General features: G+C 46.2%; 1 protein-coding gene across 2 annotated transcripts in view; it reads left to right on the forward strand.

Moving 5' to 3' along the window:
* The window catches only part of LOC139226653 (dynein axonemal heavy chain 9-like), a 285,314-nt gene that overhangs the window by 78,343 nt on the left and 192,398 nt on the right, over positions 1-14,573 (forward strand). The window lies entirely within an intron of this gene.

Raw genomic sequence — 14,573 nt, forward strand, 5'->3', positions numbered from 1 at the left:
AAAGAAAACAGTAAAAGGGAATATTATTTGAATGGGGAGAAATTACAACATGCTGCAGTGCAGAGGGACCTGGGGGTCCTTGTGCATGAAACTCTTTTAGAGTCCTTGTGCATGAAACTCTTTTTTTTGAGTTTACCTGAAAATAAACATAAACATTAAAACCATGCCACCCGCCTGGGTGACACAGCAGACATTTTCAAGGCCCCTTTTTTTTTTTTTCCTTTTATGAATCCCAAAAAGTTAGTTTGCAGGTGCAGCAGGTAATCAGGAAGGCGAATGGAATGTTGGCCTTCATTGCGAGAGGGATGGAGTACAAAAGCAGGGAGGTCCTGCTGCAACTGTACAGGGTATTGGTGAGGCCGCACCTGGAGTACTGCGTGCAGTTTTGGTCACCTTACTTAAGGAAGGATATACTAGCTTTGGAGGGGGTACAGAAACGATTCACTAGGCTGATTCCAGAGATGAGGGGGTTACCTTATGATGATAGATTGAGTAGACTGGGTCTTTATTCGTTGGAGTTCAGAAGGATGAGGGGTGATCTTATAGAAACATTTAAAATCATGAAAGGGATGGACAAGATAGAGGCAGAGAGGTTGTTTCCACTGGTCGGGGAGACTAGAACTAGGGGGCACAGCCTCAAAATACGGGGAGCCAATTTAAAACCGAGTTGAGAAGGAATTTCTTCTCCCAGAGGGTTGTGAATCTGTGGAACTCTCTGCCCAAGGAAGCAGTTGAGGCTAGCTCATTGAATGTATTCAAATCACAGATAGATTGATTTTTAACCAATAAAGGAATTAAGGGTTATGGGGAGCGGGCGGGTAAGTGGAGCTGAGTCCACAGCCAGATCAGCCATGATCTTGTTGAATGGCGGAGCAGGCTCGAGGGGCTAGATGGCCTACTCCAGTTCCTAATTCTTATGTTCCTATGTTCTTATGTAACTGATATTTGTGACCATTTTTGGCTGAATTCTTCATCACTTTTCCTGGTACATTTACAGATTGTATAATTACTTGTCAGATTCTGATTCAGAAATTCACACTAAAATTAAAATAAATCCACTCTCGCACTGACTTCTTCTTTGGATTTTCCATCAGTTTTTTAATAGCTCACCAATAGAGATTGCAGGGGTAACTGGCTTAGAACTCTTCAAGGCCAAATTGGGCAAGTATCTTGATGAGAAATACTTATTTGGCTGCTAGTGCCAGAACAGCAGTTCAGCAAATGAAACAGGCCTGTCTTTTCTATCCTTGAGATCTTCTGTTTTGAATAATAGTTGGTTGCTTCAGCCTGCTGCCATTGTCAATCTATTTGTTAATTACGCCTATTCAATTAAGGGAGCAATCTATCATGGGTCCAATGAAATTAAACAAATTAAATGGATTCCTGCTTTGTATTTGTCACTTAATGTGTTCATTCCAAGAGCAAAAAAAGGCTGTAATTGCTTAAAGCAACTTTATGTTAGATAAATACAAGTAACAAGGTGTGCTTCTCCCTCCATCAGTTCTTTAGTATAGGGCAAATATAATGATGATAGTCACTCAAAACAACATTCACCATTTAGTGCAGGACGACTAAAGCGTCATTACTAAAATCCACCACCACTTGATTGTATTTTTACGATTTGGGCTTTCTAACTCCTCTGAAAATTCACTGAAATCCAAACCAATTCCCATCCCTAAAACCTGCTGGAAGAAGCAGATCTGTGGCAAATATAACTAACATGTTGCACAGTGAGAATGCTTAAGGTTTGTTTCAGCATCACTAAACAAAGGATTTAGCATTATAGGTTGTGTTCCTATAAGAGTGTACAAGCACAAATGTAATGGCTGTTTGTCTTAAAAGACTTGAATTTCGCATTTTCCATGAGGAAAGAAAGAACATGCAATGATATAGCTTCTTTCCCATCCTTAGCACGTTCAAGTGCTGCACGATAAATTAATTTTGAAGTCTGGTCACTTATTATTTAAGAAAATATGTCAGCCAATTATTGTCCACTCCAAGGTCTCTAAAACAGCAATGAGATAAATGCCCAGTTCATCTTTGTTGGCTGAGGGGATAAATGTTAACCAGAGGACAACTCCCTAATCTCCTTTAAAAATATACCATGGGATCTTTTTACATCTACCTGATAAGGACTTCAGTTTGACATCTCATCTGAAAGACAGCAATTGTGACAATGCAGCTTTCCCTCAGTGCTTCACTATCGTATCAAGCCTAGATTATGTACCAATGTCCTGGAATAGGGCTTGAAATCACAACCTTGTGACTGAGAGGCATGAGTGCTACCAAGTATTCCAAGCTGACAGTTAAATGGTGTATTCATCAGAATGGTACATATTGCTGTAAAGGATCTGTTGGTAAGGATCACGGCCTGCACGTCGTCGTGGAGCAGGCAGAGGATGTTGACGAACTTTTGTGGGCATCCGAAACGGAGGAGGATGCTCCACAGACTCTCGCGGTTGACAGTGTCAGAGGCCTTTGTAAGGTCAAAGAAGGCCATGTATCTACCACTAAGCTCATGGTCTACAGGGCTGTAGTAATACCCGCCCTTCTGTGTATGGCTCAGAGACATGGACCATGTACAGTAGACACCTCAAATCGCTGGAGAAATACCACCAACTGTTAAGTCCTGACTCTAATGTACTGACTTACACGAGACACATGCTGAAGTCAAGGTCACTCAGGACCTGCACCTTTAATTCCAGCTCTCCAGTGCTGCACTTGCCTGAGACCTCCCTTTATATATCACAGTGGAACAGGTATGGAGTGTCTCCTGCAAGTGCACCCCTGGTGGTAAGGTATGCTTATTGTTACAGGTCATATCCAGTTACAGTCATATATAGCATGGTAAGATACGGTTATATACAGTAATGTAAGATACATGATATCACCCTCCCCCAAGGTCTTATTGCCTTTATAGATTCAGTCTCTCGGGTGATCTGCGCTCTCGCGTGGAGCGTCTTAGTTGTGGTTCAGTTGTTTGCCTTGGTGCCTGTTTTTAGTTCGGTGTGATTGCTGGTATCTCGCCTGGGCTGTCTGTTTCATTCGGTGTGATTGCTGATATCTCGCCTGGGCTGTCTATTGAGACTGCCCTTTCCTCAGGTTGTTCCACCTGTCTGTCCACCAGGTGTGGTGTGAGTTCCACATTGTAGTCTGCCTCTGGTTCTTCAGTGTTATCAGTGAATCTACTTTTTACTTGGTCTACATGCCTCCGGCAGGTTTGACCATTGTCCATTTGTACAACCAGTAGCCTGTTTCCCTCTTTGTCTGTTACTGTCCCTGCAAGCCATTTGGGACCCCGGCCATAGTTTAGCACAAACACTTTGTCCCCTATCTCATTCCATCTCCCTCTCGAATTTCAGTTAGTACTCAGTTAGCTTTTGACGCTTAGCCTCAACAATTTCATGCATGTCTGGGAGCATTAACGAGAGCCTGGTCTTTAAAGTTCGTTTCATCAATAGTTGCACGGGGGGATCCCTAGTCAATGACTGCAGACGAGATCTGTATGCCAGCAGCAGTCGCGACAGGCGGCTCTGCAGCGTGGGACCTTGGATTCTGAGCATGCCTTGTTTAATGATCTGTACTGTTCGCTCCACCTGGCCATTGGAGGCCGGCTTGAAAGATGCCATCTTAACGTGATTTATACCGTGGTCAACTATAAAATCGTGAAATTCTGCGCTGGTGAAGCACGGACCATTATCACTGACTATGTCAGGAATTCCGTGCGTTGCAAACATGGTTCTAAGGCTCTCCACAGTGGTGGAGGTGGTGCTTGAGTTTAAAATGGTGCACTCAATCCATTTTGAAAATGCATCAACGACAATGAGGAACATTTTGCCCATGAATGGGCCCGCATAGTCTACATGCACCCGCGACCACGGTTTGGTGGGCCAGGGCCAGGGGCTTAGGGGGGCCTCCCTGGGGGCATTACTGAGTTGGGCACAAATGGTGCACCGACGGACGCAGAGCTCCAAGTCCGCATCAATGCCAGGCCACCAGACATGAGATCTGGCTATGGCCTTCATAAGGACGATCCCAGGGTGCTCGCGATGGAACTCCCAGACAAACGCCTCCCTGCCTCGTAAGGGCATAACGACTCGGCTGCCCCACATCAGGCAGTCTGCCTGTAGTGAGAGTTCATGCATGCGCCTATGGAAGGGTTTGACCTCCTCGGGGCAGGCATCGCGAGCCTCTGCCCAGTCACCGGTTAAAACGCATCTTTTAACTAGAGATAACGTGGGGTCGCTGGTCGTCCAGGCTCTGATTTGGCGAGCCGTCATGGACGAACCTGTGGATTCAAAGGCATTGATTGCCTTGACCATCTCACAGTCCTGTTCGTTGGACCCTTCTGTGGTCGCCAGGGGTAGCCTGCTAAGCATGTCGGCTCAGTTGTCTGTGCCTGGTCTGTGCCTTATCGTGTAGTCAGTCGTAAGCCGCCAGCATGAGTGCCCACCGCTGAATGCGTGCCGAGGCGTTGGCGTTGATTGCCTTGCACTCGGATAGTAGGGACGTGAGGGGTTTGTGGTCGGTTTCTAACCCCGAAAAGGTATTGATTCATCTTTTTGACACCGTACATGCACGCGAGCGCCTCCTTCTCAACCATACCGTACCCGCGCTCCGCCCGCGAAAGTGACCTGGAGGCATAATCAACGGACTGCAATTTACCCGCATCATTGACGTGCTGTAAAAAGCACCCGACCCCATACACTGACGCATCACACGTAAGGACTAACTTTTTAACTGGGTCAAAAAAGGCTAACACACTCTTGGAACAAAGAAGGTTGCGTGCCTTCCTGGGTGTCCCCCCAAAACCAATCGCACCCCTTTTTGAATAGCACGTGGAGAGGCTCCAGCAGCGTGCTGAAGTTCTGCATAAAGTTCCCAAAGTAATTGAGTAGCCCGAGAAAGGCACGCAGTTCCGAGACATTCCGGGGCCTGGGTGCCAGACGAATCGCTTCAGTTTTGGATTTGGTTGGGCGGATTCCATCAGCGGCAATCCTTCTGCCCAAAAATTCAACCTCAGGCGCGAAAAACAGACACTTGGATTTCTTAGCTCTTAGGCCTACCCGATCCAATCGACTTAGTACTTCCTCAAGATTGTGGAGATGAGAGTCGGTGTCCCTGCCCGTGATGAGTATGTCATCTTGAAACACAACCGTCCCCGGGATGGACTTGAGCAGACTTACGCTGGAATATAGCACCTGCTGACCTGATGCCGAATGGGCCTCGATGTGTGTTGATGGTGCTGAGTAGCTTAGACTCTTCGGTCAGTTCTTGCGTCATATACGTAGATGTGAGGTCAAGTTTCGAGAAAAGTTTTCCTCCAGCCAACGTGGCAAATAGGTCCTCCGCTGTGGGCAGCGGGTATTGGTCCTGTAGGGAGACTCTGTTTATGGTAGATTTGTAATCCCCACAGATTCGCATGGATCCATCAGGCTTCATGACGGGGACGATGGGGCTTGCCCAGTCGCTGAATTCCACGGAAGAAATTATGCCTTCCCGCAGAAGCTGGTCCAGTTTGTTTTTAATCTTTTCCCTCATCACATAGGGCACAGCTCTAGCCTTGCGATGGACCGGTCTGGCATTCTGTGTGATGTAGATTCTATCTATAGTCCCTTTGAAGGTGCCCACACCTGCCTGAAAGAGATGTTCAAAACGGCTTAGAACTGTTGAGCAGGAGGTCCGTTCCTCTGACGACATGGCGTGAACATCATCCCATTTCCAATTAAGTTCTGCTAGCCAGCTTCTCCCCAACAGGGCTGTGAGATCCCCGGGGTCAATCCACAGGGAAAGTTGGTGCACCATCCCTTTGTGTGTGACTGAGAGCATGAAGCTGCCAAGGACTGGGACGATTTCTTTAGTATAGGTCCTTAGTTTGTTGTCAATCTTTGTGAGTTTTAGTCTGTTGCTTTTGTGCGGCCACGGCTGTTCAAATTGTTGAACGCTCATGAGGGATTGACTGGCCCCCGTGTCCAGTTCCATGTTGACGGGCATCCCGTTGAGTAGAACCCTCATCATAACTGGAGGCGTCTTGGTGTAAGGACAGTGGACATTGATCGTGTTAACCCGCTGTACCTCGGCGTCCCGTGGACTGTTCCAACCGTCTTTTGGTCCGCTTTCTGACCCTTCCAATTCGTATACCAGCTGAGCTGTTGTTTTTCTGCACATGCGAGCCAGATGCCCTGTGTAGTTGCAGTTTCTGCAAACGGCATGCTGAAATCGACATACCCTGGTTGAGTGCCTTTCCCCACATCTCCAACACAGACCGTTTCCATTGTTTCCGAAGGATGAGTTGCATCTGGATGATCTCCCTTGAGCTTCTCTCAATCTGTTGTGGATTGCTCGCATTGTGGGTTGATGAGGTGTGATCGGCCGTTCATGTGGCCCTTGATTTTGATGGCTTCTGGCATCACTGTCTGCTGTTGAAGGCCTGCTGTCTTGCCTTTGTCTGTGTGTGGGGGTGGCGGTTTGTTTCACAATGTGAACCCCTTGTTCCAATGCCTTATTGGTTGTTGTACCCGAAGTATAGATCAGCCTCGTTTCTTCTTCACCTGCCAAGAATGTCTGTGCGACCAGTGCTGCTGCCTCTAGAGTCAAGTTCTTAGTCTCTATAAGCTTTCGGAATATGCCTGCGTGGCCTATTCCTTCAATAAAAAAATCCCTCAGTACTTCTCTCCTTAATTCATCGGGGAACTCACATGAACTAGCCAGCCTCCGAAGTTCCGCCACGAAGTCGGGTATGCTTTGGCCCACACAGTGTGTGTAGTTGTAGAACCTGTGTCTGGCCATGTGTAGGCTGCTCGCTGGCTTCAGGTGGTCTCTCACCAGTGTGCTCAACTCCTCAAACGACTTGCTTGCTGGTTTCTCGGGTGCCAGCAGGTCTTTCATTAAAGCGTATGTTTTCGAGCCACAGCTGGTCAAGAGATGGACTCTTCTCTTGTCTGCCTTATCGTCGCCCAGCCAGTCTTTGGTCACAAAGCTTTGCTGGAACCTTTCTGTAAAGTCATCCCAATTGTCTCCAGCATTGTATTTCTCATCTGAGCTGTTGGTAGCCATTCTGTGGATTCTGTGATCCCGTAACTCGTCGCCACTGTAAAGTCCTGACTCTAATGTACTGACTTACACGAGACACATGCTGAAGTCAAGGTCACTCAGGACCTGCACCTTTAATTCCCAGCTCTCCAGTGCTGCACTTGCCTGAGACCTCCCTTTATATACCACAGTGGGACAGGTATGAAGTGTCTCCTGCAAGTGCACCCCTGGTGGTAAGGTATGCTTATTGTTACAGGTCATATCCAGTTACAGTCATGTATAGCATGGTAAGATACGGTTATATACAGTAATGTGAGATACATGACACCAACGATGCCTCCGCAAGATTCTACAAATCCCCTGGGAGGACAGACACACCAACATCAGTGTCCTCTTCCAGGCCAACATCCCCAGCATTGAAGCACTGATCACACTTGATCAGTTCCGCTGGGCAGGCCACATTGTCCGCATGCCAGACACGAAACCCCCAAAGCAAGCGCTCTATTCAGAACTCCTTTATGGCAAACGAGCCAAAAATGGACAGAGGAAACATTACAAGGACACCCTCAACGCTTCCCTGACAAAGTGCAGCATCCCCACTGACACCTGGGAGTCCCTGGCCAAAGCCCACCCGAAGTGGGGGAAGTTCATCCGGAAGTGCGCTGAGCACCTCGAGTCTCATCGCCGAGAGCATGCAGAAGACAAGCGCAGGCAGCGGAAAGAACGTGCGGCAAACCTGTCCCACCCTCCTTTCCCCTCAACGATTGTCTGTCCCACCTGTGGCAGGGACTGTGGCTCTCGTATTGGACTGTTCAGCCACCTAAGGACTCATTCTAAGAGTGGAAGCAAGTCTTCCTCGATTCCGAGGGACTGCCTATGGTGGTGACATATTGCTGGAAAATAGGAAGGCCTTTGCACTTTCTGGAACTAACATAAGTATCAAGCAGTCTTGTCATTTTGTGCAGTGGGCTCTTGATCACAAGAACAGAGACTATCCCAAGCTTATTTCATATAAGAACATAAGAATTAGGAACAGGAGTAGGCCATCTAGCCCCTCGAGCCTGCTCCACCATTCAATAAGATCATGGCTGATCTGGTCGTGGACTCAGTTCCACTTACCCGCCCTCTCCCCGTAACCCTTAATTCCCTTATTGGTTAAAAATCTATTTATCTTTGACTTGAAAACATTCAATGAACTAGCCTCAACTGCTTCCTTGGGCAGAGAATTCCACAGATTCACAACCCTCTGGGAGAAGAAATTATTTCTCAACTCGGTTTTAAATTGGCTCCTCCGTATTTTGAGGTTGTGCCCCCTAGCTCTAGTCTCCCCTACCAATGGAAACAACCTCTCTGCCTCTATCTTGTCTATTCCTTTCATGATTTTAAATGTTTCTATAAGATCACCCCTCATCCTTCTGAACTCCAAGGAGTAAAGACCCAGTCTACTCAATCTATCATCATAAGGTCACCCCCTCATTTCTGGAATCAGCCTAGTGAATCATCTCTGTACCCCTTCCAAAGCTAGTATATCGTTCCTTAAGTAAGGTGACCAAAACTGCACGCAGTACTCCAGGTGCGGCCTTACCAATACCTTATACAGTTGCAGCAAGACCTCCCTGCTTTTGTACTCCATCCCTCTCGCAATGAAGGCCAACATTCCATTTGCCTTCCTGATTACCTGCTGCACCTGCAAACTTACCTTTTGGGATTCATGCACAAGGACCCCCAGGTCCCTCTGCACCACAGCATGTTGTAATTTCTCCCCATTCAAATAATATTCCCTTTTACTGTTTTTTTTCCCCAAGGTGGATGACCTCACACTTTCCGACATTGTATTCATTCTGCCAAACCTTAGCCCATTCGCTTAACCTATCCAAATCTCTTTGCAGCCTCTCTGAGTCCTCTACACAACCCACTTTCCCACTAATCTTAGTGTCATCTGCAAATTTTGTTGCACTACACTCTGTCCCCTCTTCTAGGTCATCTATGTATATTGTAAACAGTTGTGGTCCCAGCACTGATCCCTGTGGCACACCACTAACCACTGATTTCCAACCGGAAAAGGACCCATTTATCCCGACACTCTGCTTTCTGTTCGCCAGCCAATTCTCTATCCATGCTAATACATTTCCTCTGACTCCGAGTACCTTTATCTTCTGCAGTAACCTTTTGTGTGGCACCTTATCGAATGCCTTTTGGAAATCTAAATACACCACATCCATCGGTACACCTCTATCCACCATGCTCGTTATATCCTCAAAGAATTCCAGTTAGTTAGTTAAACATGATTTCCCTTTCATGAATCCATGCTGCGTCTGCTTGATTGCACTATTCCTATCTAGATGTCCCGCTATTTCTTCCTTAATGATAGTTTCAAGCATTTTCCCCACTACAGATGTTAAACTAACCGGCCTATAGTTACCTGCCTTTTGTCTGCCCCCTTTTTTAAACAGAGGCGTTACATTAGCTGCTTTCCAATCCGCTGGTACCTCCCCAGAGTCCAGAGAATTTTGGTAGATTATAACGAAAGCATCTGCTATAACTTCCGCCATCTCTTTTAATACCCTGGGATGCATTTCATCAGGACCAGGGGACTTGTCTACCTTGAGTCCCATTAGCCTGTCCAGCACTACCCCCCTAGTGATAGTGATTGTCTCAAGGTCCTCCCTTCCCACATTCCTGTGGCCTGCAAATTTTGGCATGGTTTTTGTGTCTTCCACTGTGAAGACGGAAGCAAAATAATTGTTTAAGGTCTCAGCCATTTCCACATTTCCCATTATTAAATCCCCCTTTTCATCTTCTAAGGGACCAACATTTACTTTAGTCACTCTTTTCCATTTTATATATCTGTAAAAGCTTTTACTATCTGTTTTTATGTTTTGCGCAAGTTTACCTTCGAAATCTATCTTCCCTTTCTTTATTGCTTTTTTAGTCATTCTTTGCTGTTGCTTAAAATTTTCCCAATCCTCTAGTTTCCCACTAACTTTGGCCACCTTATACGCATTGGTCTTTGATTTGATACTTTCCTTTATTTCCTTGGTTATCCACGGCTGGTTATCCCTTCTCTTGCCAACCTTTTTCACTGGAATATATTTTTGTTGCGCAGTATGAAAGAGCTCCTTAAAAGTCCTCCACTGTTCCTCAATTGTGCCACCGTTTAGTCCTTGTTTCCAGTCTACTTTAGCCAACTCTGCCCTCATCCTACTGTAGTCCCCTTTGTTTAAGCATAGTACGCTCGTTTCTGACACAACTTCCTCATCCTCAATCTGTATTACAAATTCAACCATATTGTGATCACTCATTCCGAGAGGATCTTTTACGAGTAGATCGTTTATTTTTCCTGTCTCATTACACAGGACCAGATCTAAGATGGCTTGCTCCCTTGTAGGTTCTGTTACATACTGTTCTAAGAAACAATCTCATATGCATTCTATGAATTCCTCCTCCGGGCTACCCCGTGCGATTTGATTTGACCAATCGATATGTAGGTTAAAATCCCCCATGACTACTGCCATTCCTTTTTCACATGCCTCCATTATTCCCTTGATTATTGCCCGCCCCACCGTGAAGTTATTATTTGGGGGCCTATAAACTATGCCGACCAGTGACTTTTTCCCCTTACTATCTCTAATCTCCACCCACAATGATTCAACATTTTGTTCATTGGAGCCAATATCATCCCTCACAACTGCCCTGATATCATCTTTTATTAACAGAGCTACCCCACCTCCTTTCCCTTCTTACCTATCTTTCTGAATCGTCAGATACCCCTGTATGTTTAATTCCCAGTCTTGGAATTATGTGTGCTTACAGCTGTCAGAGAAGGCAAACATTTGTGCCGTCTATCTGGTCTAGATTCAGACACTGGTCACTGAGTGTTTTAACCTATTGTGCCATTTGTTCTTGATTCTGGGAGCAAATTTCCATCTATTGTTTTATTAATAGTTTTGTAGTTCAAACCAACCTGCAAACCCCCATTGCCCTCTGTGTAAATGCTGCTGAATTGTTAATGTTATTGCTAGACTCTAACCCTAGTATCAGTGTTGTATTTTTTTTAAGCAGTGTTAAAGTTTAATTGCTTCACCCCCAGTAATTTCCACTTCATCGTGCATCTTTCCTTGGCCAGAAGTAGGGAGGTGACCTTTTTGCAGCTCTCTGTCTGAGCTGCTTTGAACTGTATGGGAACTGGATTTGCCCTTCCATTACCCACGGGAAGATAACCAATATCTGCTTCATACTTCCTCTTGATGTAGAGCTACAATAGTGTGCTATTATGCACTTGATTAATTGATAGTTGTTTTGGAATACTTTTCTATGATACTGTAAAGTGCCAGATGTACACTTTAAGAAATTCTATCCCACATACTGATCTAGAAGATCTTATTATCTCTTTCCTCTTTGTGGCTTCTGCCTTCCTGCTTCAGCAGGGAACTGTGCTGCAGGTATTGAGGCCAGCTCTGACTTATTGCCCATGTTTCACCATTCTTATCCACCAGGAGGTGTGCCTGTTACATGACGAGACTTGGCATTTTCCTCCCAAGCAAAGTTTTAGCTTATCAGTCCAGCTAAGAACAAACTGAAGGGCCTTTCACTCTTTTATTACCCTCCGCACATTCACTTTGAGTTCTGTTATGGAGTACAGATGGCTGAGGGGTGATCTAATTAAGGTCGTTAAAGGGATTCATTATGATAGATACAGAGAAACTGTTTCGTCTGAGGTGGTGGGCGGGAGGTGGGGGGCAGGTGGGGTGGCAGTCCAGAAAAAGGGTTGTAATCTTATAAATAAATCTAGGCCATTTAGAAGTGAAATCAGGAAGCATTTTTTTCACACAAAGGACTGCATTTTTCGCCAACTTTGCGATCGGGTTTTCGCCGCGATTTGACCCTCCGTGGCGAAAAGCCGGTTGACGGGATCTTCGGGCACGTTTCTGCAGCGGCGCTTCCACATACCGCCGGGGAGGGAAGCGCCGATGTGAAACGACGTGCAACGCTGCGAGTTGCATTACCGTCGTACTTTCGGCTCTCTCCGGACCCGTACTCTGCTCCCAGAATACCAACAGGTCAAACCTGTCAGTGCAGCCCTGCCAGCAGCGGTGTATGAAGACCTGCAAAAAAGGTAAGTTAAAGTTTTCATATTTTAATTATTTTTCAGTGATTTAGTAGGTAAGAGTTTTGTGAATGTTTTTTGAATGTTTTTTGCAATATATATATATATATATATATATATTTTTCCCCCTTCCAAGGCCTCCCTCGCAGCCCTGGACAAAGGTTGCCGAAACTCGTGGTTTGCACCGCGAAGTCTCGTGCAATGCCGACTTTACCAATGCACACGTAAAGGTTGAAAGTTCGGCCTAAAAACGGTAGAGCAGCGAAAATGGTAATTTTGGCAAAAAAACAGCGTTTTCGGCGAAATCTGAAAATCTAGCCCAAAGGGTAGTGGAAATCTGGAACTCACTCCCCAAAAACCTGTGGGTAAGTGGGTGCTGAGTGAATTAATGTTTTCAAGGCTGAGATTGATAAAGTAATAAGTAGATATTTTTTTAACAATTCGTAAGTGTAGTAATTAATTATTTGCATCCTTGAGTTACAAATCTACCTGCTGGCATTAAAATATATACTTTATTATTTGACTTTTAAATAAATACATTCAGATATAATGTAAGTCATTTTGTGCATAATAAAACGCTATGAACTGGAGCACCTAGCATTTAACTTAATGTGCTCAATTTTCCCCAAAGCTGTTTTTTTGGCGTACTTGAAGAGTTACGCCTGTTTTTTTGGGGCCCAAGTAGGCCAAAAAAAAAATGTTCTAAGTTTCTTGGATTTCTTCATTTTGGCGCAGCCTAACCTGCCCTTTAGTTTTGGGGGGTGGAGCTTTGGTCTGCGCCAAAAAGATCAGGTTGCCACGGTAACCAACAATGTGGGCTGAGGCTATAAAGTGAACCATTCAGCCAGCTCGCAACCTGCACAAGGACATTAAACATTGCAGCAACTTAAAAACAATTTAAAATATATTGTGGCAACTTGCCTCCAATTAGTAAAGTGTCCCCCTTCCTCCAGATGCTGGTGCCGATCCCTGCCCCTATTCCAGACTGAAGGGCTTGCCGATCCCGCTCACCCGCCCGATCCTCGCCCCGAGTGGCCTCCCAGTCCGCTCCCCCACCCCAGCCCAGGCCGAGTGGCCTCCTCCCTCCCGGTCCCCACACTTAACTATATCGAAAACTTCCCCTCCCGCTCTCTCCCGCTCTCTCCCCCTTACCTCTCCTGCTGCTGCTCTCCGGACATCTGCTGCACTTACCTGCGCTGATTTCCTTAACTCTCCGGAAGGTTTTTCTGCGGAGGCCGCATACACTGGCCTAAGAAGAACTGGAGTAACTCTCAGCTGGTCAAACTTGTCTAACTGACCAGAATTGGTGCGGCTGGCAGACCACGCCCCCTTTGGCTGAAAAAAAAATTGTACCTAAAAAAATCGTAACTGGTGCAAATTGATCGGGGAAACTGTTTTTTTTAACTTCGGCCAAAAAAAGCAGCCTGCTCCAAAAAAATGTTGCAAATCACTGGGGAAAATTGAACCCAATATAAGTGAAAAAAGTATGGGCTCGAGATTCAGTAATGCTCGCTCTGAGGCGGTGAGGCGCCAGAGTGCTACTTTTAGCGTCGGGCGATGTTTACCTCCTCAAAGTGAGATATTCAGTTGTATCACCCCAAGAGGAGAGTGGAGCGCTAAGGGAAGAGTTCCACACTCCTCTTTGGGTGCTCACGGAGCGATAGCGCAGGAAGTTGACTCCATTTTTTGGCGCCTGACGATGAAAAAAAAATCTTGCTGAAAAATTCAATAAACCTTACCCACACATCCCCACTACTGCAACAAATGAATAGAAGTTGAAAAACGGAAGTTTCAGCACTGACCTCGCACTCCGTCCGGATGATATCATCGCTGGACCGACTGCTTTACCCTGCCGGTGTCAGCACCAGGCGCTACGGCAAGTGAAAGGCTGAATTTAGGTGATTACAGGGGCGTTGCACATTCGGTGAAGTCACCCAGTGGACGGTGCTAGCGAGCACAGTGCAAACTGTCAGCGCCACCACTAAACCTTCACTGAAGTTCGCAGCAGGCGCTGAGAGCACGGCGCTCGGGTGGGAGGTGCTTAGTGCCCCGTTAGTGCTAACCAACCGAATTTCTCCCCCTATATATTATAGGAAACATTTCACCGATCAACTGGATGCTAACTCTTCAGTTGTAGGTGCTGTTCCTGTTGGAAGCAAAAGGATTGATTTCTCTTGTAAGTTGGAATTTCAACAGCTTTGGTTAGGAGGGCATTGAGCTCTTCGAGTCTCAACGCAAAGAGTGTGAAGAGGTCAAGCGCCGACAGCAGAAGGAGCGTGTGGCAAACCAGTCCCACCCACCCCTTCCCTTGACGAAAGTCTGTCCCACCTGTGACAGGGTCTGTGGCTCTTATATTGGACTGTTCAGCCACCAGAGAACTCACTTTGGGAGCGGAAGCAAGTCTTCCTCGATTCCGAGGGACTGCCTATGATGG

Source organism: Pristiophorus japonicus, chromosome 16, assembly GCF_044704955.1.
Source record: "Pristiophorus japonicus isolate sPriJap1 chromosome 16, sPriJap1.hap1, whole genome shotgun sequence".
In the NCBI taxonomy this organism is placed as follows: Eukaryota; Metazoa; Chordata; class Chondrichthyes; family Pristiophoridae; genus Pristiophorus; species Pristiophorus japonicus.